This window comes from Bos taurus, chromosome 13 (assembly GCF_002263795.3).
Source record: "Bos taurus isolate L1 Dominette 01449 registration number 42190680 breed Hereford chromosome 13, ARS-UCD2.0, whole genome shotgun sequence".
Classification (NCBI taxonomy): Eukaryota; Metazoa; Chordata; class Mammalia; order Artiodactyla; family Bovidae; genus Bos; species Bos taurus.
This window is the reverse complement of record NC_037340.1, coordinates 4,259,214-4,280,169: the sequence shown is the minus strand read 5'-3', so window position 1 is coordinate 4,280,169 and position 20,956 is coordinate 4,259,214.

Sequence of the window (20,956 nt, the reverse complement as noted above, 5' to 3'; positions counted from 1 at the left end):
TATAGGTTTCTCAAGAGGCAGGTCAGATGGTCTGGTATTCCCATCTCTTTCAGAAATTTCCACAGTTTATTGTGATCCACACAGTCAAAGGCTTTAGCATAGTTAATGAAGCAAAAATAGATGTTTTTCTGGAACTCTCTTGCTTTTTCCATGATCCAGCGGATGTTGGCAATTTGATCTCTGGTTCCTCTGCCTTTTTTCAAACGAGAGAAGTTCATAGTTCATGTATTGCTGAAGCCTGGCTTGGAGAATTTTGTGCATCACTTTACTAGCGTGTGAGATGAGTGCAATTGTACAGTAGTTTGAGCATTCTTTGGCATTGCCTTTCTTTGGGATTGGAATGAAAACTGACCTTTTCCAGTCGTGTGGGCACTGCTGAGTTTTCCAAATGTGCTGGCATATTGAGTGCAGCACTTGCACAGCATCATCTTTCAGGATTTGAAATAGCTCAACTGGAATTCCATCACCTCCACTAGCTTTGTTCGTAGTGATGCTTTCTAAGGCCCACTTGACTTCACATTCCAGGATATCTGGCTCTAGGTGAGTGATCACACCATCATGATTATCTGGGTCGTGAAGATCTTTTTTGTATAGTTCTGTGTATTCCAGCCACCTCTTAATATCTTCTGCTTCCATTAGGTCCATACCGTTTCTGTCCTTTATTGAGCCCATCTTTGCATGAAATGTTCCCTTGGTATCTCTAATATTCCTGAAGAGATCTCTAGTCTTTCCCATTCTGTTGTTTTCCTCTATTTCTTTGCATTAATCGCTGAGGAAGGGTTTCTTATCTCTTCTTGCTATTCTTTGAAACTCTGCATTCAGATGCGTATGTCTTTCCTTTTCTCCTTTGCTTTTCACTTCTCCTCTTTTCACAGCTATTTGTAAGGCCTCCCCAGACAGCCATTTTGCTTTTTTGCATTTCTTTTCAATGGGAATGGTCTTGATCCCTGTCTCCTGTACAATGTCACGAACCTCATTCCATAGTTCATCGGGCACTCTATCTATCAGATCTAGTCCCTTAAATCTATTTCTCACTTCCACTGTATAATCATAAGGGATTTGATTTAGGTCATAAGGGCCTAGATCTGATAGATAGAGTGCCTGATGAACTATGGAATGAGGTTCGTGACATTGTACAGGAGACAGGGATCAAGACCATTCCCATTGAAAAGAAATGCAAAAAAGCAAAATGGCTGTCTGGGGAGGCCACACAAATAGCTGTGAAAAGAAGAGAAGTGAAAAGCAAAGGAGAAAAGGAAAGATATAAACATCTGAATGCAGAGTTCCAAAGAAGAGCAAGAAGAGATAAGAAAGCCTTCTTCAGCGATCAATGCAAAGAAATAGAGGAAAACAACAGAATGGGAAAGACTAGGGATCTCCTCAAGAAAATCAGAGATACCAAAGGAACATTTCATGCAAAGATGGGCTCGATAAAGGACAGAAATGGTATGGACCTAACAGAAGCAGAAGATATTAAGAAGAGATGGCAAGAATACACAGAGGAACTGTACAAAAAAGATCTTCACAGCCCAGATAATCACGATGGTGTGATCACTCACCTAGAGCCAAACATCCTGGAATGTGAAGTCAAGTGGGCCTTAGAAAGCATCACTACGAACAAAGCTAGTGGAGGTGATGGAATTCCAGTTGAGCTATTTCAAATCCTGAAAGATGATGCTGTGAAAGTGCTGCACTCTATATGCCAGCAAATTTGGAAAACTCAGCAGTGCCCACACGACTGGAAAAGGTCAGTTTGCATTCCAATCCCAAAGAAAGGCAATGCCAAAGAATGCTCAAACTACTGTACAATTGTACTCATCTCACACGCTAGTAAAGTAATGCTCAAAATTCTCCAAGCCAGCTTCAGCAATATGTGAACTGTGAACTTCCTGATGTTCAAGCTGGTGTTAGAAAAGGCAGAGGAACCAGAGATCAAATTGCCAACATCCGCTGCATCATGGAAAAAGCAAGAGAGTTCCAGAAAAACATCTATTTTTGCTTTATTGACTATGCCAAAGCCTTTGACTGTGTGGATCACAATAAACTGTGGAAAATTCTGAAAGAGATGGGAATACCAGACCACCTGATCTGCCTCTTGAGAAATTTGTATGCAGGTCAGGCAGCAACAGTTAGAACTGGACATGGAACAACAGACTGGTTCCAAATAGGAAAAGGAGTTCGTTAAGGCTGTATATTGTCACCCTGTTTATTTAACTTATATGCAGAGTACATCATGAGAAATGCTGGACTGGAAGAAACACAAGCTGGAATCAAGATTGCTGGGAGAAATATCAATAACCTCAGATATGCAGATGACACCAACCTTATGGCAGAAAGTGAAGAGGAACTCAAAAGCCTCTTGATGAAGTGAAAGTGGAGAGTGAAAAAGTTGGCTTCAAGCTCAACATTCAGAAAATGAAGATCATGGCATCCGGTCCCACCACTTCATGGGAAATAGATGGGGAAACAGTGGAAACAGTATCAGACTTTACTTTTCTGGGCTCCAAAATCACTACAGATGGTGACTGCAGCCATGAAATTAAAAGATGCTTACTCCTTGGAAGAAAAGTTATGACCAACCTAGATAGCATATTCAAAAGCAGAGCCATTACTTTGCCAACAAAGGTCCGTCTAGTCAAGGCTATGGTTTTTCATGTGGTCATGTATAGATGTGAGAGTTGGACTCTGAAGAAGGCTGAGCGCCGAAGAATTGATGCTTTTGAACTGTGGTGTTGGAGAAGATTCTTGAGAGTCCCTTGGACTGCAAGGAGATCCAACCCGTCCATTCTGAAGGAGATCAGCCCTGGGATTTCTTTGGAAGGAATGATGCTAAAGCTGAAACTCCAATACTTTGGCCACCTCATGCGAAGAGTTGACTCACTGGAAAAGACTTTGATGCTGGGAGGGATTGGGGGCAGGAGGAGAAGGGGACGACAGAGGATGAGATGGCTGGATGGCATCACTGACTCAATGGACATGAGTCTCAGTGAACTCCGGGAGTTGGTGATGGACAGGGAGGCCTGGCGTGCTGTGATTCATGGGCTCGCAAGGAGTCGGATACGACTGAGCGACTGATCTGATCTGATCTGAATGATCTAGTGGTTTTCCCTACTTTGTTCAATTTCAGTCTGAATTTGGCAATAAGGAGTTCATGATCTGAGCCACAGTCAGCTCCTGGTATTGCTTTTGTTGAATGTATAGAGCTTCTCCATCTTTGGCTGCAAAGAATATAATCAATCTGATTTCACTGTTGACCATCTGGTGATGTCCATGTGCAGAGTCTTCTCTCGTGTTGTTGGAAGAGGGTATTTGCTATTACCAGTGCATTTTCTTGGCAAAACTCTATTATCCTTTGCCCTGCTTCATTCTGTATTCCAAGGCCAAATTTTCATGTTACTCCAGGTGTTTCTTGACTTCCTACTTTTGCATTCCAATCCCCTATAATGAAAAGGACATCTCTTTTGGGTGTTAGTTCTATAAGGTCTTGTAAGTCTTCATAGAACTGTTCAACTTCAGCTTCTTCAGCGTTACTGGTTGGGGCATAGACTTGGATTACTGTGATATTGAATGGTTTGCCTTGGAAACAAACAGAGATCATTCTGTCATTTTTGAGATTGTATCCAAGTACTGCATTTCAGACTCTTGTTGACCCTGATGGCTATTCCATTTCTTCTATGGGATTCCTGCCCACAGTAGTAGATATAATGGTCATGAGTTAAATTCACCCATTCCAGTCCATTTTAGTTTGCTGTTTCCTAGAATGTCGACATTCACTCTTGCCATCTCCTGTCTGACCACTTCCAATTTGCCTTGATTCATAGACCTGACATTCCACGTTCCTATGCAATATTGCTCTTTATAGCACTGGACCTTGCTTCTGTCACCAGTCACATCCACAACTGGGTATTGTTTTTGCTTTGGCTCCATCCCTTCATTCTTTCTGGAGTTATTTCTCCACTGATCTCCAGTAGCATATTGGGCACCTAGTGACCTGGGGAGTTCCTCTTTCAGTATCCTATCGTTTTGCCTTTTCATACTGTTTATACTTTTCAAGGTTGGTTTCCCCCAAAATGCCAAGAGCGAGATGAAAACACAAAAATAGCCTAAAACCCTCTAGAGTCTCCTAGTTTGGAAAAATGAGTCAGTGAGGGGTTACACATGTGCTGTTAACACTCATGAAGCCTGAGAATATAGGGTAACCATGAGGGCAGGCACATACTTTTAATCCCTACCTGTATTCCACTTGCACTTTGGAATTCTGGGGTGGGCAAAGCTACCTGTTCACCAAAATTAGGAGATACATTCCTTTCACACAATTCCAAAAGCTCAGCTCAGCTAGCTTTAGGACAAATTAATGAAAGTCATCTTTCTATTCCAGAGAACAAATCCTGGTATCTATTTCAAGAGCTAGTTTAGAGTGAAGAGAGAAACCAATTCAAGAAAAAGATGTAAAGCAAGCATGCAATTTGTTGTAGCTTCCATCTACAGTTTTTTCCCTAAGTTCCCTCTTCTAACAGCCTTCACAGCTAAATCATAATCTGTACTGAATGAAGATATTCCTTATTATCAAAGCTGTTACCAGGAAAAAAAAGAGATTTCACCAAATAACTCATTTGCATATCTATTCAAAATGTTCATTCAACACATATTTGTCAAATACTGTAGGAGACAAATATCACCTCAGGTTCCATATTAGCCACAATATTTTCCAGAAGAGGACCCAGTTAAGGCTGTGGGATGTTCTTTGGATACCACCAAATGGATATTCATGATGTTTAACAATGGTAGAACATGGGCAGCAGTCAATCAGAATGACACCCTTCTATAGACTGAATATTTATGTCCCCTCAAATTTTAACATTGAAACCTAATTCCCAACGTGATGGTATTGGGAGGTAGAGCTTTTGATAGGTGATCAGGTCATGAAGATGGAGCCCTCATGAAAGGGATTAGTGACAAAGAGGCTCTGCAAGCTCCCTCCCTCCTTCCACCATGTGACAACACAATGAGAAGACAAGTGAATCTATGAACAACAAAGCTGGTCCTCAGCAGATACTGAATCTGCAAGCACCTTAGTCTGCAAGTCCATCTTCCAGAATTGTGAGAAATAAACATTTGCAGTTCAAGCCACTCAGGCCATGGTATTTTTGTTTTAGCAGCCAGCGCAGACTAAGACAACACCCCCACTCAACCAATAAGAAAGGGTGAAGCTGAAGAATACAACATGGCCACTCTATATTTACTAGCTGAAGACAGCCCTGGAGCAACCTTAATTTCTGAGAATTGCAAAGACATTCATTTCAATGACAAATGCTTCTAATTCATTTTAAATGGTGTGTAAAAATTCTAAAATATGTGTATCTGTTTTCATTTCATTGTGTCATATGAGGTGAAAACTAGAGAATTTACTGGGTGCCTAATACATGTAAACCTGCTACCCATGCCTTACTTTTATCACCTCTAATTCTCACTTGTAAGAACTTGTAAGTAAGAATTACTAAACCTACTTTGTCAAAGAGAAAGTAATTTCTAAGAGACTCTCTGTTTTACTGAGGTCACATATTTAGCTTATTATGGTGGTGAGTTCAAAACCAGGTCGGTCAAGCTCAGGTCATCTCCCCTTCAACCCAACTTTCTTATGGGAACTAACTTCTCCCACATTCTTCCCTCCTAGGAGGAGTATGAAATTGACAGGCCTCCCCCACCCAAGGAGCAGACACACGATCTAAGCAAGGTTTGGTGAATTGTAGAAATGGTCACAACTGTTCCCCATGACCTCCCTTGTATCCATATTATTTTGCTGTATGAATTTTGCAGCTGCTCTCATCAAGAGCTGGAATTTTTCCCTCCATGCCTTGAATCTGGACTGGCCTTGAGACTTGCTTTCGCAAACAGAATGTGGCAGAAATGACACTGAAAATTCGGAGCATGTGCCTTCAGAGACCTTGAATACATCTACTCCTCTTTCGCATTCCCACTCAATTGTGAACTAATTCTTGCCATCCTGCTGGAGGATGAGAGCCCATATTAAGCATAAATAAGCTGTATTAAGCATAAATAAGCTTATATAAATAAGCCCTTAACTAACAATAGAGCTAAAGGAAGATGTGACTGTATAAGCGTACCAGGCTAAGATCAGCTGGGCCTGATCCACCTCTGCAAAGAAGTTCAGCAGAACCCAGCCCAAAACATCAACCTACAAAATCATGAACTGCACACATGTTGTTTTAAGCCATAAAGCTTTGGAGTGGTTTGTTACACAGTAAAACCTAGCCAATACATGAGAATGGAAAGGATCCATGGTAAATTTCTGAGAGGGCCCATGCGGAGATTTTTAACTACCTATTGCAGCCTAGCTCCCTAGGTCTTCTCTGATTTTTGCTCTTTCTGAGCCTAATTCTCTAACATCATCATTGATATCATGAGCTGCCTGTACACTTATGACAAGCTCCTTTGGCTTACATTTGTCAGAGTTCCTATCAATCCCCAAATCTTTAACTTATATTAAAGCTTTTGTCCAAACTCTTCACTTTGCTGCCGAAAAACAGACCAGAGAGGAAATCTAATTATCTGCCCCAAATCATGCATCTACTTTTGGGAACAATTTAGACAACATAACATAGACAATAGGGTTATCATGATCATACAAGGCCACCACCCCAGTCATGACATGAACCAACCCTGTATCAGCAAAGTAGAAAGACTAGCTGCTGCAAAGGCTTCACACTTGCAAAGGCAAGTCATGGGTTTTAATGGCTTATTCATGAACTCAAACTCCTTCTAGATTGTGGTTCCACCCTTCTCTAAGTCCTAGGGTTCTCAGTACTCAGCCAGAACATGGGAAGGAAAAAAAAAGGTCCTTGAGAGGGTTTTATGAGCCAGACCTGGAAGCAGAACCTGCCATCTTCCTCATATGCCACAGGACAGAGCCCAGGCACGTGACCACATCAGGCTGTAAAGGAAATGTGGTCCAGCTACATCCCAAGGACTATGTAAGAGCACAGAGAGTGGCAGATCTATGCCACAGACTCTTAGCTGATTTTATAGAGAACCACATCATTAAGATTAAGCCCTTTCTGCTCCTTAGAAAATCACTCCATTCCAAAAAGTGACCAATAAAAGAATAAACCCATTTTATATTTATTCTTCAATAAAAAAATAATTTAAAATGTTGCTCATGCAACTGAGTACTCAGAATCTGAAATTCTTACACTCACTGCAGCTTGCTGAAGCAAAAGTTCTGCTAAAGGGAAACTTGTTCAGAACACACTATTACTCTGCCATAATATTTTCTACTCTTCATTTCTTCCAAAAAAGAATCCTGGGATTAGGGGCATGAATTTTACAAGTAATCATTTACTTTCCTTTGTTTAATCAATGTCACATTTAGCAGTCTACCAACCTGATTGCAGCCATGAAATTAAAAGACGCTTACTCCTTGGAAGGAAACTTATGACCAACCTAGATAGCATATTCAAAAGCAGAGACATTACTTTGCCAACAAAGGTCCATCTAGTTAAGGCTATGGTTTTCCCAGTAGTCATGTATGGATGTGAGAGTTGGACTGTGAAGAAAGCTGAGCGCTGAAGAATTGATGCTTTTGAACTGTGGTGTTGGAGAAGACTCTTGAGAGTCCCTTGGACTGCAAGGAGATCCAACCAGTCCATTCGAAGGATATCAGCCCTGGGTGTTCTTTGGAAGAAATGATGCTAAAGCTGAAACTCCAGTACTTTGGCCACCTCATGCGAAGAGTTGACTCATTGGAAAAGACTCTGATGCCGGGAGGGATTGGAGGCAGGAGGAGAAGGGGACGACAGAGGATGAGATGGCTGGATGGCATCACTGACTCGATGGACATGAGTTTGGGTGAACTCCTGGAGTTGGTGATGGGAGGCCTGGCATGCTGTAATTCATGTGGTTGCAAAGAGTCAGACATGACTGAGCATCTGAACTGAACTGAACTGAACCACTGGATTACTCTTAAAATTTTGGCATCACATTAGATCACTCAGATACAAGTAAGGGGAAAAAAAAATTTCTCTGCTCCTCACCTCCCCAGCAGATTTTTTTTTCCCTTTCCAATCTCATAAGAAAGTAAAATAGATCCGCAAAAAGTATCAAATTAATAGATGAGCTGAGCCTACATTCTTCTTTTCCCATGATGCCTTCTAAATACCAAAAAAAGACTAGACAGAAGGCGAGACCCATCCATCTACATTCCAAGACACGCTCCAGTTCCCCAATCACTGCAGAGGGTTGCCAGGATGCACAGCCCATGCTTTGGACTAGAATCCAACAATTTTCAATATATTCCAGTTACTGAGTGGATACTGAAGACTGTGACCAGCTATTAAGCAGCCAATGGGTTTTTCTGAAGAATCTGCACAGAGGGCACTGTAGCATCTTAAGTGGCCATGCTTTGAGCCACAGAGTATGCCTCCAAACAGCTGAGATTACTAAACAAAGCCCTGGAACGCATACACTCTCATTCACTGTTTTCACGTTTCTCTGTTTCCAAAATGTTTGGCCACCTTTTTTTCCCTTCACCTCAACCCCCAGCCCTCTAGCTCTTTCTTAAGGACAGAGAAAAAATCTAATTCTCATAAAATGAATGGTTTTCAAAATATGTTAAGCATTTAGAGATTTATTAGAAACAGTTTTAGTTCCTCATTAATCTAAAGCAAATTATTATTGATTTACAACAGACGGCTCATCTGATATCCTTTAGACAGTCATAAAAAAATAGTCTGAGCGTTAAAAGTGGTTGATGTCTTCCTGGCAATAGCAACTAAACTCAGTCAATGATGGCCCTTTCAAACTGGATGAAAAATAGCCCATTCTCAGTGCTCTGCTCACTTTTGCACAAGTATTCCAAATAACTTGTGCTTATATGCATTTATTTTCATATTTTGTTCTTTTTTAGAGCTTGAGATACCTCATTCACACCAGAGTGATTTTCAGAGTGAGAAATAAATACTTGCTAAGACTACCATGTCTTTACACGAGACATGTTTTACTATAGCAAATTTTTACTAAAACTTATGAGGGTTTTTTCCACCTTTAAGCAATCTCAATGATAATAAGCTGAAGCCTGCCTTGGACTTGCTGGCTAAGACAATCAACTCTTCAGTCAAATGCAAAGTTTGGGTGCTGGCTCTGCTACTTGAGCAATTTACCTGCTCTTGGTAAACCTCAGTTTTCTCCTCTGCAAAATGGGAATGTCAAGAGCAACTGCATCAAGGGTGAAATTTAGATGAGGTTTATAATTGTTTCATAGCACCAGGCATATAGAGATTTCTCTATTAATATAAGTTATTGGCACAAGATCAAGACTATTAATAGGCAATTATGAACAGCTTTGCCCACTCCCTGCCTGCTAAAGAAAACTACCCTTTGTCTGCTTAATTGCTTCCTGTCCTTTGGTCCTCCCAGAAGGGCCCAGCTTTGTCAGACTAAAGCAAAGGAAAAACAAAAAGGATGCAAGCCAAGATATGTTCAAGAGATTAAATAAGAGGCCCTGAGGAGATAGGCAAGGCTGTGGTATGCAAGGAGATGCTTTGAACTGTGGTGTTGGAGAAGTCTCTTGAGAGTCTCTTGGACTGCAAGGAGATCCAACCAGTTCATTCTAAAGGAGATCAGTCCTGGGTGTTCATTGGAAGGACTGATGTTGAAGCTGAAACTCAAATACTTTGGCCACCCGATGTGAAGAGCTGACTCATTTGAAAAGAACCTGATGCTGGGAAAGATTGAGGGCAGGAGGAGAAGGGGATGGCAGAGGATGAGATGGCTGGATGGCATCACCGACTCAATGGACATGGGTTTGGGTGGACTCTGGGAGTTGGTGATGGACAGGGAGGCCTGGGGTGCTGCGGTTCATGGGGTCACAAAGAGTCAGACACAACTTAGCGACTGAACTGAACTGAACTAAACTGATGCTGGGAAAGATTGAGGGAGGGAGGAGAAGGAGATGACAGAGGATGAGATGGTTGGATGGCATCACTGACTCAATGGACATGAGTTTGAGTAAACTCCAGGAGTTGGTGATGGACAGGTAGGTCTGGCGTGCTGCAGTCCATGGGGTTGCAAAGAGTTGGACACGACTGAGTGACTGAACTGAACTAATAGGGAGATATGAATTGATTGTCTTATGGTATGTTCTTATGTTACTCACAGTATCAAAAAAGGACTTGACTATTTCTAAATTTAGAGGGGGATGCTTAACTGTGTGTGTATGTGTGTGTCTGTGTGTGTGTGGGGGGGGTGTTTGGTGTGTGTGTGTGTGCTTAACTATTTTCCTGATTAGACAGGGCCACTCAAGTTACAGAATTATACATTATTACTACTACTTCTATCATTACTATTCTCTGAGTGTTATTATATGCTCTTTTTCAACTGGCTGTCCTTCCCTTAATTAAGAACCTGCTTTCCATTTCCCCTAAAATCAGGAACAAGACAAGGGTGCCCACTCTCACCACTACTATTCAACAGTTTTGGAAGTTTTAACCACAGCAATCAGAGAATAAAAAGAAATAAAAGGAATCCAGATTGGAAAAGAAGATGTGAAACTCACTGTTTGCAGATGACATGATCTTCTACACAGAAAACCCTAAAGACACCACCAGAAAACTACTAGAGCTAATCAATGAATATAGTAAAGTTGCAGGATATAAAATTAACACACAGAAATCCCTCACATTCCTATACATTAACAATGAGAAAACAGAAAGAGAAATTAAGGAAACAATTCCATTTCCCATTGCAATGAAAAGAATAAAATTCTTAGGAATAAATCTACCTAAAGAAACAAAAGACCTATATATAGTAAACTATAAAAAAACTGATGACAGAAATCAAAAATGACACAAATAGATGGAGAAATATACCATGTTCATGGATTGGAAGAATCAATATAGTGAAAATGAGTACACTACCCAAACCAATCTATAGATTCAATGCAATCCCTATCAAGCTACCGATGGTATTTTTCAGAGAACTAGAACAAATAATTTCACAATTTGTATGGAAATTCATAAAACCTCGAATAGCCAAAGCAATCTTGAGAAAGAAGGATGCAACTGGAGGAATCAACCTGCCTGACTTCAGCCTATACTACAAAGCTACAGTCATCAAGACAGTATGGTACTGGCACAAAGACAGAAATATAGATCAATGAAACAAAATAGAAAGCCCAGAGATAAATCCACGCACCTATGGACACCTTATCTTTGACAAAGGAGGCAAGAATATACAACGGAGAAAAGACAATCTCTTTAACAAGTGGTGCTGGGAAAACTGGTCAACCACGTGTAAAAGAATGAAACTAGAACACTTTCAAACACCATACACAAAAATAAACTCAAAATGGATTAAAGATCTAAATGTAAGACCAGAAACTATAAAACTCTTAGAGGAAAACATAGGCAAAACACTTTTTCACATAAATCACAGCAGGATCCTCTATGACCCACCTCCCAGAATATTGGAAATAAAAGCAAAAATAAACAAATGGGACCTAACTAAACCTAAAAGCTTTTGCACAACAAAGGAAACTATAATCAAGATGAAAAGACAGCCTTCAGAATGGAAGTAAATAATAGCAAATGAAGCAACTGACAAAGAAATAATCACCAAAATATACAAGCAGCTTCTGCAGCTCAATACCAGAAAAATAAATGACCCAATCAAAAAATGGGCCAAGGAAATAAACAGACATTTCTTCAAAGAAGACATACAGATGGCTAACAAACACATGAAAAGATGCTCAACATCACTCATTATCAGAGAAATGCAAATCAAACCACAATGAGGTACCATCTTACGCCAGTCAGAATGGCTGCCATCAAAAAGTCTACAAGCAATAAATGCTAGTGAGGGTGTGGAGAAAAGGGAACCCTCTTACACTGTTGGTGGCAATGCAAACTAGTACAGCCACTATGGAGAACAGTGTGGAGATTCCTTAAAAAACTGGCAATAGAACTACCTTATGACCCAACAATCCCACTGCTGGGCATACACACTGAGGAAACCAGAATTGAAAGAGACACGTGTACCCCAATGTTCATTGCAGCACTGTTTACAATAGCCAGGACATGGAAGCAACCTAGATGTCCATCAGCAGATGAATGGATAAGAAAACTCTGGTACATATAGACAATGGAATATTACTCAGCCATTAAAAAGAACACATTTGAATCAGTTCTAATGAGGTGGATGAAACTGGAGCCTATCATACAGAGTGAAGTCAGAAAGAAAAACACCAATACAGTATATTAACACATTTTTATGGAATTTAGAAAGATGGTAACAAAGACCCTATATGTGAGACAGCCAAAGAGACACAGATACAGAGAACAGACTTTTGGACTCTGTGGGAGAAGGCAATGGTGGGACAATTTGAGAGAATAGCATTGAAACATGTATATTACTATATGTGAAATAGATCACCAGTCCAGGTTCGATGCATGAGACAGGGTGCTCAGGGCTGGTGCACTGGGATGACCCTGTGAGATGGGACAGGGAAAGAGGTGGGAGGGGGTTCAGGATGGGGAACACTTGTACACCCATGGCTGATTCATGTCAATGTATGGCAAAACCATTACAACATTGTAAGGCAATTAGCCTCCAATTAAAATAAATTAATTAATTTTAAAAAAAACCTGCTTTCACTTTAAAAAATATCCTAATTTATACAATGAAATTAATGGTCAATCTCTTCTATTGCTGCTGTTGTCACTGACTATTTTTTTTAATTACAATTGAAGTAAGGAAAATTTAAAAATTTTATATTATTCTATGTAAAGTGAAAGTGGAGAGTGAAAAAGTTGGCTTCAAGCTCAACATTCAGAAAACAAAGATCATGGCATCCGGTCCCATCACTTCATGGGAAATAGATGGGGAAACAGTGGAAACAGTGTCAGACTTTATTTTTTGGGGCTCCAAAATCACTACAGATGATGACTGCAGCCATGAAATTAAAAGACGCTTACTCCTTGGAAGGAAAGTTATGACCAACCTAGATAGCATATTCAAAAGCAGAGACATTACTTTGCCAACAAAGGTTTGTCTAGTCAAGGCTATGGTTTTTCCTGTGGTCATGTATGGGTGTGAGAGTTGGACTGTGAAGAAGGCTGAGCACCGAAGAATTGATGCTTTTGAACTGTGGTGTTGGAGAAGACTCTTGAGAGTCCCTTGGACTGCAAGGAGATCCAACCAGTCCATTCTGAAGGAGATCAGCCCTGGGATTTCTTTGGAAGGAATGATGCTAAAGCTGAAACTCCAGTACTTTGGCCACCTCATGCAAAGAGTTGACTCATTTGAAAAGACTCTGAAGTTGGGAGGGACTGGGGGCAGGAGGAGAAGGGGACGACAGAGGATGAGATGGCTGGATGGCATCACTGACTTGATGGATGTGAGTCTGAGTGAACTCTGGGAGTTGGTGATGGACAGGGAGGCCTGGCATGCTGTGATTCATGGAGTCGCAAAGAGTCGGACACGACTGAGCTACTGATCTGATCTGATGTACTCTTAGAAAAATATTTTTTCATAGATACTAATAGAAAACAAATTCCTCAGATGATTTAAGCACCTCAAAACTCATTTGGCCCATAAATACTAACTTTATGGTGAAAATAAGATTTTAGATACTATCTGACCCTAATTTATCCAGCAAGCCCATGCATACACACAAATGACATCATCAAATATCCTTTCTACTTAAATGTCATTTCCTTTTTAGATCCTAAGAGGACAAAGGGAAGTACCAAACTTGGGCTGCATCAGGTTTCTTATGTGGACACTTTATCCATAAGGATGTGAAAATCTAAATTAATATAAAAAAGCCATTTACAACCTTCAGATCTTCAGACACATTAAGACTGTCAGCAGTAGGAGCAGATATCTTCCCTAAACTTAATTACCCATCAACTTTATATTACTCACTTTACTGCCTTCTTTAAATATTCATCAAGAATTATAATAGGCATAAACTGGTCAGTTAGTCCACTAGTGAAAAACAAAAGGAATATTCTAAGTCACTATTAGTTGTACTTGCAAAGTTGATGATGACATGAAAGTTCTTCCTTCCTAAAAAGATAGGCTTTGAAAAAATTCAAGAGGCAGTATTTACATTTTGTATGGAGCATCTTGGGATGCCAATTAAAGAGTGCTTATTGTCAGACCCTTGAATTTAAGGATCTTCCTAAAACATATATGAAACACAAAGAGAGGGCATTATATGATTAAAGAAGAGAGAAAGACAGTCCACTGTGAATCTCTGACGGTAATTACAGTAAAATATTCATTGTTCTCTACTTGGAAATTGTTACAAAAACGTTTTTCAAAAATATTCCTTACAAAGGAAATAGCTTAGGATGTAATACAGACATGTTTTTCAAGCCAAATGGAAACATTTTTATCTTGGGGGAAGAGCAGTGTAGGGATTAATATAAAAGCAGAAATAAGGCAGAAAGAATAAGCTTTTACTAAATGAGTTACCCCAAGTTTTAGCTCCCTGGAGATGAATTTTTGCCATTCTTTCTACTTTACAAGATCTCCTCCATCTTCCTTGGATATCTGAACCACATTTCTCTCTCTCTATCCCTCAGCCTCTGTCTGTCTAGGTTTCCAAAATGTTTGCTCGGCTTTGTCCTGCTAACACCACTCAATAAAATGCGCTCACTACCTTGGGAGTATATGTGGTCATGTAATCCCATAATCATATTCCTAGATGATATGTCAAAATTCATTTAAGTTGGACTTAGCTCTCAGCATGATCTCACAAAGATGTCCACGAGAGGGGTCAATGATGACTTCATCGTCTAAGGATGAATGCACTAGCAGAGCGGAGGCCCATTTCAATGACAAACAGAACCTCAAGGTCAAAATAAAAATCTAAGAAATCAAGTACCTCTAAAATCCGAAAATAACTCATTTCATGGATGAGCACAGAACGAGAGACTTGGAAATGCTTCTTTGGCTGACACTGTCATGGAAAAACAAGAACTGGAGCATCACTTTCCTGAAGTTATGGTGAAATCCTTAGGGCAATGCACCAAAGTGAAAGCGTTGAGTACAGAGTTGTGTGTGGGTGACTGAGAAAATTTCCAAGTTCTGAATTCTATTAAATATGATCAGATCTATTAAACATACTAATCTCTCTGTGTATATGTTTCCAATTCTGTGGTCACTTTTATCTCTACTTCAACCATGCCCAACTGCTCTCCTTTTATGTCATTTCTAAGAAAGTTTCATTAATTTGTTCTTGGATACTACCATTTCATTGTCTACTAGTACACTGTTTTTATTTTTAGATTTATGACAACATTTGGAGGATAATTGCATTTTGCTAAGCTGCAGTTTTCACTGCAAAGTTTTTCTGTCTGTAATTTGTCTTGCAAAAACTTTCAAAATCATTCTTGGGCCACAGTCATAAAATCATAGCAGTTACCCAACAATCTCTGATATTGCTGCATTTTCTCCAGTTCAGTTAAGAAGGGCAACTGATTCATTCATGCTAAATCTAGGAAAACAATGCAGAATTGAGGTTTAAGAATCTTTTTATTTTTTTCTGTAAAAGTATCTAGTAGGCTTCAAAAAGGAAATAGTTACACATTTAGTTCAGTTCTCTTTTTTGCTTCCTAAAAGCTTACATGGCCAGATAAATATTGGAGAAAAGGAAAAATGTAGGTAATAAAAAGGCAGCATCCAAGAGATAAAATGCTCAAGCGGTGTAGAAATACAGCTGCCTCGTATGGGAAGTAGCATAAAATTCTAGGTACGGAGGAAACTCATCCTTGGGCTGGGTGGAGAAAAATAAAGTTGCAATAAGAAAAAAATTATTGTCAAAAGAGACAAAAATGTGGTACCACAGGGAGCAGGGCACTAGGAAAATTGCTTGAGGGTGGAACCACACATGGCAGATGGACAAAGTTAGGTGGAGCCCTGAAATAAAGTGAAGCCTTTTTACCAGACTTGAGGGTATGTAGATCTCATTGTTTTGTAAAACCCCAGGAATTTCTCCCACGACCCACGCCCTTCTCAGCAGTCAACATGGTACCAGGTTAAGATGCAGGTCTTTTCAGTTTCTTTGGACTTAGAAGCCTGACTATGGTTGAAATAGCAGTTTACAAGCTTAGCCAATAACTTTCAGCTCCTGACACCCGCCCTGCAATGGAAATTAAGACAAAATAAATATTCTTTTCAGTAATTATTTTGATAGGGAAATTGGGCACCGGACCATGAAACTTCGCTGAAACTCCCAAACAAAGGTCAGATGTAAAACCAACACCCTGTTCTCAGTGAACTTTCTCCAAGTGATGCCTCTTCCGGAGGTTGAAAGAGAATTCTCAGACCAAATCAAAAGATTCCAAATAGTTGGGGTGACGGAAAAGAAACTTGAATATTTCTAACTCATGAACTTATAGAAAATCAGCATTTCTAGCTGTTCATCATTTAGTACTTTCTACAATAACCTGTGCAGCTGCTCTTTAAAATGTATCTTTTTTGCAGAATCCAGGGACAACCATTACTTAAATCCAAAACCCTTGCAGAGCCAAATGATTCCATTCAATTAATCTTTATAATAGAAACAGAAGCAAAAAGGAGTAAAATCTAAAAATCTCTGACTTACATGGCTGGCCTCAGGATGAGCTACAATATAACCATGTGTTGGCATATTAAGACTGTCAGAATTCTTTTTTTTTTACATTTAAGGAGAATGTTGGTGTTAGAGCAGAGCTGTGGGTGCTTCTACTTGGCACCCCCAGGCTCTAGGGGGGTGGGGTTACATAGAGTTGAAAAAAGTAAACCAAAGACCTTGAGTTTCCCAAGCAAACTTGAAAATGCACATAGAGATAGATGTTTACTCAGCAAAGAATAAGCAACAGAATTTGAGACAGGCCCTCAGAACTTTAGAGAAAACAGACCTGGCCCCAGAGCAGTGAAGTAACATAGAGTTTCTCTTCCTTTACTGCCTACACTTTCCATCAGCTTCCATTCCTAGAAAGCAATTTCTAGTGCTCACAGACTCTTCAAAGATCTTAGGCGAGAATGGCTCAGTGCCCTTGAGCTGCACAGAAATATTCCTGTGGGTGTCTTTTGTCATCAGTTCCTTGGAAGTGTTAGGGGAAACACTGACTGAAACAGCCCACCCTAGCCAGGCGCCATGATAACCATTTGCATGAGCTATTTTACAACAGGATTTCCTGGTAAAGAACATGGAACTAACAAGCCACCACCAACCGGAAGAATTTGGGAAAGGTCAAGAGCAGACAGGAGATGCCAGTCCGTATGTCCTCTCAGAATCCTTCTCACTAGAATCTATCTTAACTGTGCAATGCATGTGCCACCGGGAAGGACTCTGAGTCACAGTGACTGGCCAGAGACAATCCATATGTGAATCCTGCCACCATAAAACCCAAGATTGCAAGCCACAGGGCAGAACAGTTCTCCTGGGCTCCCTTATCCTGCTGTTCTCCACCAGGGCTCCCCTTCTTGCTTTGTCAGCCTGCATATCTCCTTGGACAGTCTCAAGTGTTAGACAAGAGCCTACTCTCAGGCCCTAGAAGGGGTCCCTCTTCTGAGAGAAGCAGAGCCTCAGATGAGGGTTCTTATGCAAGTGATACATGGAGGGTGGACTCAGAAGAAACCTGTGAGGAAGCAAGGAGAGCAAGATGGTTCACAGGGTGGGGGAGTCAGACAAAGACGTGTTTTCAAAAGTCTAGCTTCAGCTTGATCCTGCAGGGAGCTCTAGAGAGTGATGGCACAATGCAGCTGGTCAAGATTGTTGGACAGGGGGCCACACCTGAAGTAGCCTACCAGCCCAGGGAAGGGCATCTGGCTGGGCCAACTATAGGACCTGCTACAATACATGTGGCCATCGTATAAACACGGAACATCTTCCAAGACAATTAGTGTCACTCAATGTTTGTTATTTTTTCCTGTTGACAAAAAATATAAACTTTTTCTTTATGTTAGGGCCAAAGGATACATATTTTAAAGATAAAACAAGAGGTTTTCAATACCAAACTAACCATGTCACATATATCATCAGATTTTTAAAAAGTCTCTTCTAGTGGAAATATTTGCAGTCTGTCCAGCATCTGTTCAATGGAAATGCCTGGGGAGGTTAGGTAGATCACACTCCCAGGTTTCAGAACTCTCTTGTCTGTAGTGACTGATTGAGTCAAAGCAACATGACCCAAACAGAGGTGTTGAGATTTTTCTCTGGGACTTTTAATGGAAATATAATGAAAACATTACCCTCTTTTTGCAGGCACTGCTAGGTGTAAGCCTGGACTTTTAGGCACCATCTTTGCCTCAGAATGAAGCTGACCCACAAGAAACAAAGTTCAAAAACAACTGGACATAGCTGTGCCTAAGGTCAGATACAACCCTGGGCTTCCCTGGTGCTTGTCAACTACCTTGCAATTACTTTTAGCGGAAAGAATGCCGCCGCTGCTGCTGCTGCTAAGTCACTTCAGTGGTGTCCGACTCTGTGCGACCCCATAGACAGCAACCCACCGGGCTCCCCCGTCCCTGGGATTCTCCAGGCAAGAACACTGGAGTGGGTTACCATGTCCTTCTCCAATGCATGAAAGTGAAGTCGCTCAGTCGTGTCCGACTCTTAGTGACCCCAGGGACTGTAGCCCACCAGGCTCCTCCGTCCATCGGATTTTCCAGGCAAGAGTACTGGAGTGGGGTGCCATTGCCTTCTCCGAATGTTACTTATAAACTGCCAAATAAAATCTAAACTCCTTTGAAGAAAAAAATATGGCCTTTGACTGACCACAGGCATCCTTTATCCATCAATCCCCCTCCTATCCCGACCCAAGTCCTAAAAATAGTGAACATCCTCCAACCTCACAGTGGTTTCATTTCTTGCAACCAGACCTTTGAAAATCCTGTCCCCCTTGCCTGGAATGCCAGTCCCTATTTTATCTACCCTTCAGATTTCTTCTAGATTACTCTTCCCTCCACCCAAGTTTTTCTGATAGTCCCAGTCTCCTTCTAGGCACTTTTTCTCTGAGGTCAGCCCCAATACATTGGGCGGCAGTGACTTGCTATCTTCATTGTCTCCCCACTAGGGAAAACATGCTTTTTCATTATTCTCAACTGGGAGCAAAATACCATGTACTAAGCAGGAGCTCAGTAAGTGCTTGAGAAAGAAAGAAAAAGACAGAAGGAGTAAGGAAAGATAAGAAGAAAGATTCCAGAAAATTCCAAAGTATTCCTGGACTCCAAGAAAAGCATCTTCACTTGTGGAACTCCACATATTTATATGGAGCAACAAGAGAGATTTTTGAAGTAGGTTTTCTTTCCTCCCTTGTACATCGCATTCTTTAAAATATTATCTTATCTACTTACGAATTAGATGGTACCTTCCTAACAAAATACTCATTAATTTGAGTTCTGCCCAAAAATGCCTATAAGGAAGGCACTTAAAACTTGATAACACTCTTTCAAAAGCTCAGAATATAATATTCCACTAAACTTAACAAAATTGTCAATCATACAGGACATAGTCATAAACTGCTTAGCTTGGCACTCAAGTTGCTTTGCAGTTGGCCTGATACTTAAATTACCTAATCTTCCATTTTTTCACCTGTAAAATGAGAATAAGATAAATTCCCTAATAATGTTAAGAATTAAGTGAGACACAGGAGAGGACTGATTGAATGTTAATAATATCCTCATCCTTGTTACTGGTACCTCCACCTGTCATACAGGAAAAATGGTACATCTCTTCACCTCTCTCCTCTGTTCCTTCCACTTGGAATGTCTGTCCCAGTTTTTGCTCTCATTTCTTCTCTCTAAATCAACCTTAAGATCTATTTCCTTAAAGTAATTTCATGACAATCAACACGGCTTCAAGTTTCTTTTTTAATCCTTGGAGACCTAAAATATAAAAGGACTTGTGCTCTGTCAACTGCAAATAAGTAGAAACTGCTTATTGGTGAATTAGCAATTAAATACTGCCTTACATATAAAGGTGGTTACCTTCTTTTTCCTATCTGCTAGAGTTCTATAGGCTTTTCACCATCAATGTCTAATTCAATACAATAGACCCTCTTTCATTCAAAACCAAGCTACCAGAGAATTTGAAATGCTAAATTTCCTCTCATCAGCTCTACTTAATTATATGGGCTTCCCAATAGCTTATAAAGGCCTTGGGAAAGGTCAGAGAACTTAGTTTGCTAAAATCACCTCAGTATACTCTAAATCTTTAAACTGGGAAATCCAGTCTGAGTAATATGATGAGTCCTGGTTAATAAAATGGTTAACAATTTACTACCATGCTCCCATTCCTCAGCCATCAGTCAATGGAGTTGTCCTGGAAATCTGTATCTACTTTTCCGCTGGTTTAGTGAGAAAGTCATGATGCTCAAGTCAGTGTGTGACAAATCCCTTCGGTTCACACCGGGAAACGTTAATTATCTGCCAGGTTTCTATAATCCTTCTATGCACTCCTGGGAGAGGGGAATTTCAAAGTGACAAGTGACTATGAGGTGTGTCCCATGCTAACCCCAGGGAAATGGGGCCCCTTTTCACTCACGTCGCTTCCTCTCACCCTTGGGGTAACAGGAGTGTCAGGGAGCTGTGAGGGAGATATTCCAGGCCCGGAAAGTTCAAGTCAAGGCCCACTGGGAGGAATTTACTGAAACCTTCCATCTCCTTGCTGTTGCTGATTCCATCACCACCACCCCCACCCTACCCCCACTGGAAGTCATTGAGAACCAAACAGGCCATCTATATGGAAATCCTTTGTGCAAGCCAGAGATGCTGATTGTGTAGATTTGTGGGGAATATAGAATTTGACTTATAAGAGAAAACTGGTTGGTCCTTCCAACTCCGACCTTTGCTGTTTCTCTCACTGATTCAAGGACAATATTATCAAATTCCAAATAGCTGCTTTGTCCCCAAACACTATCAAATGGAAATTTGCAGGAAATAGTTAAGA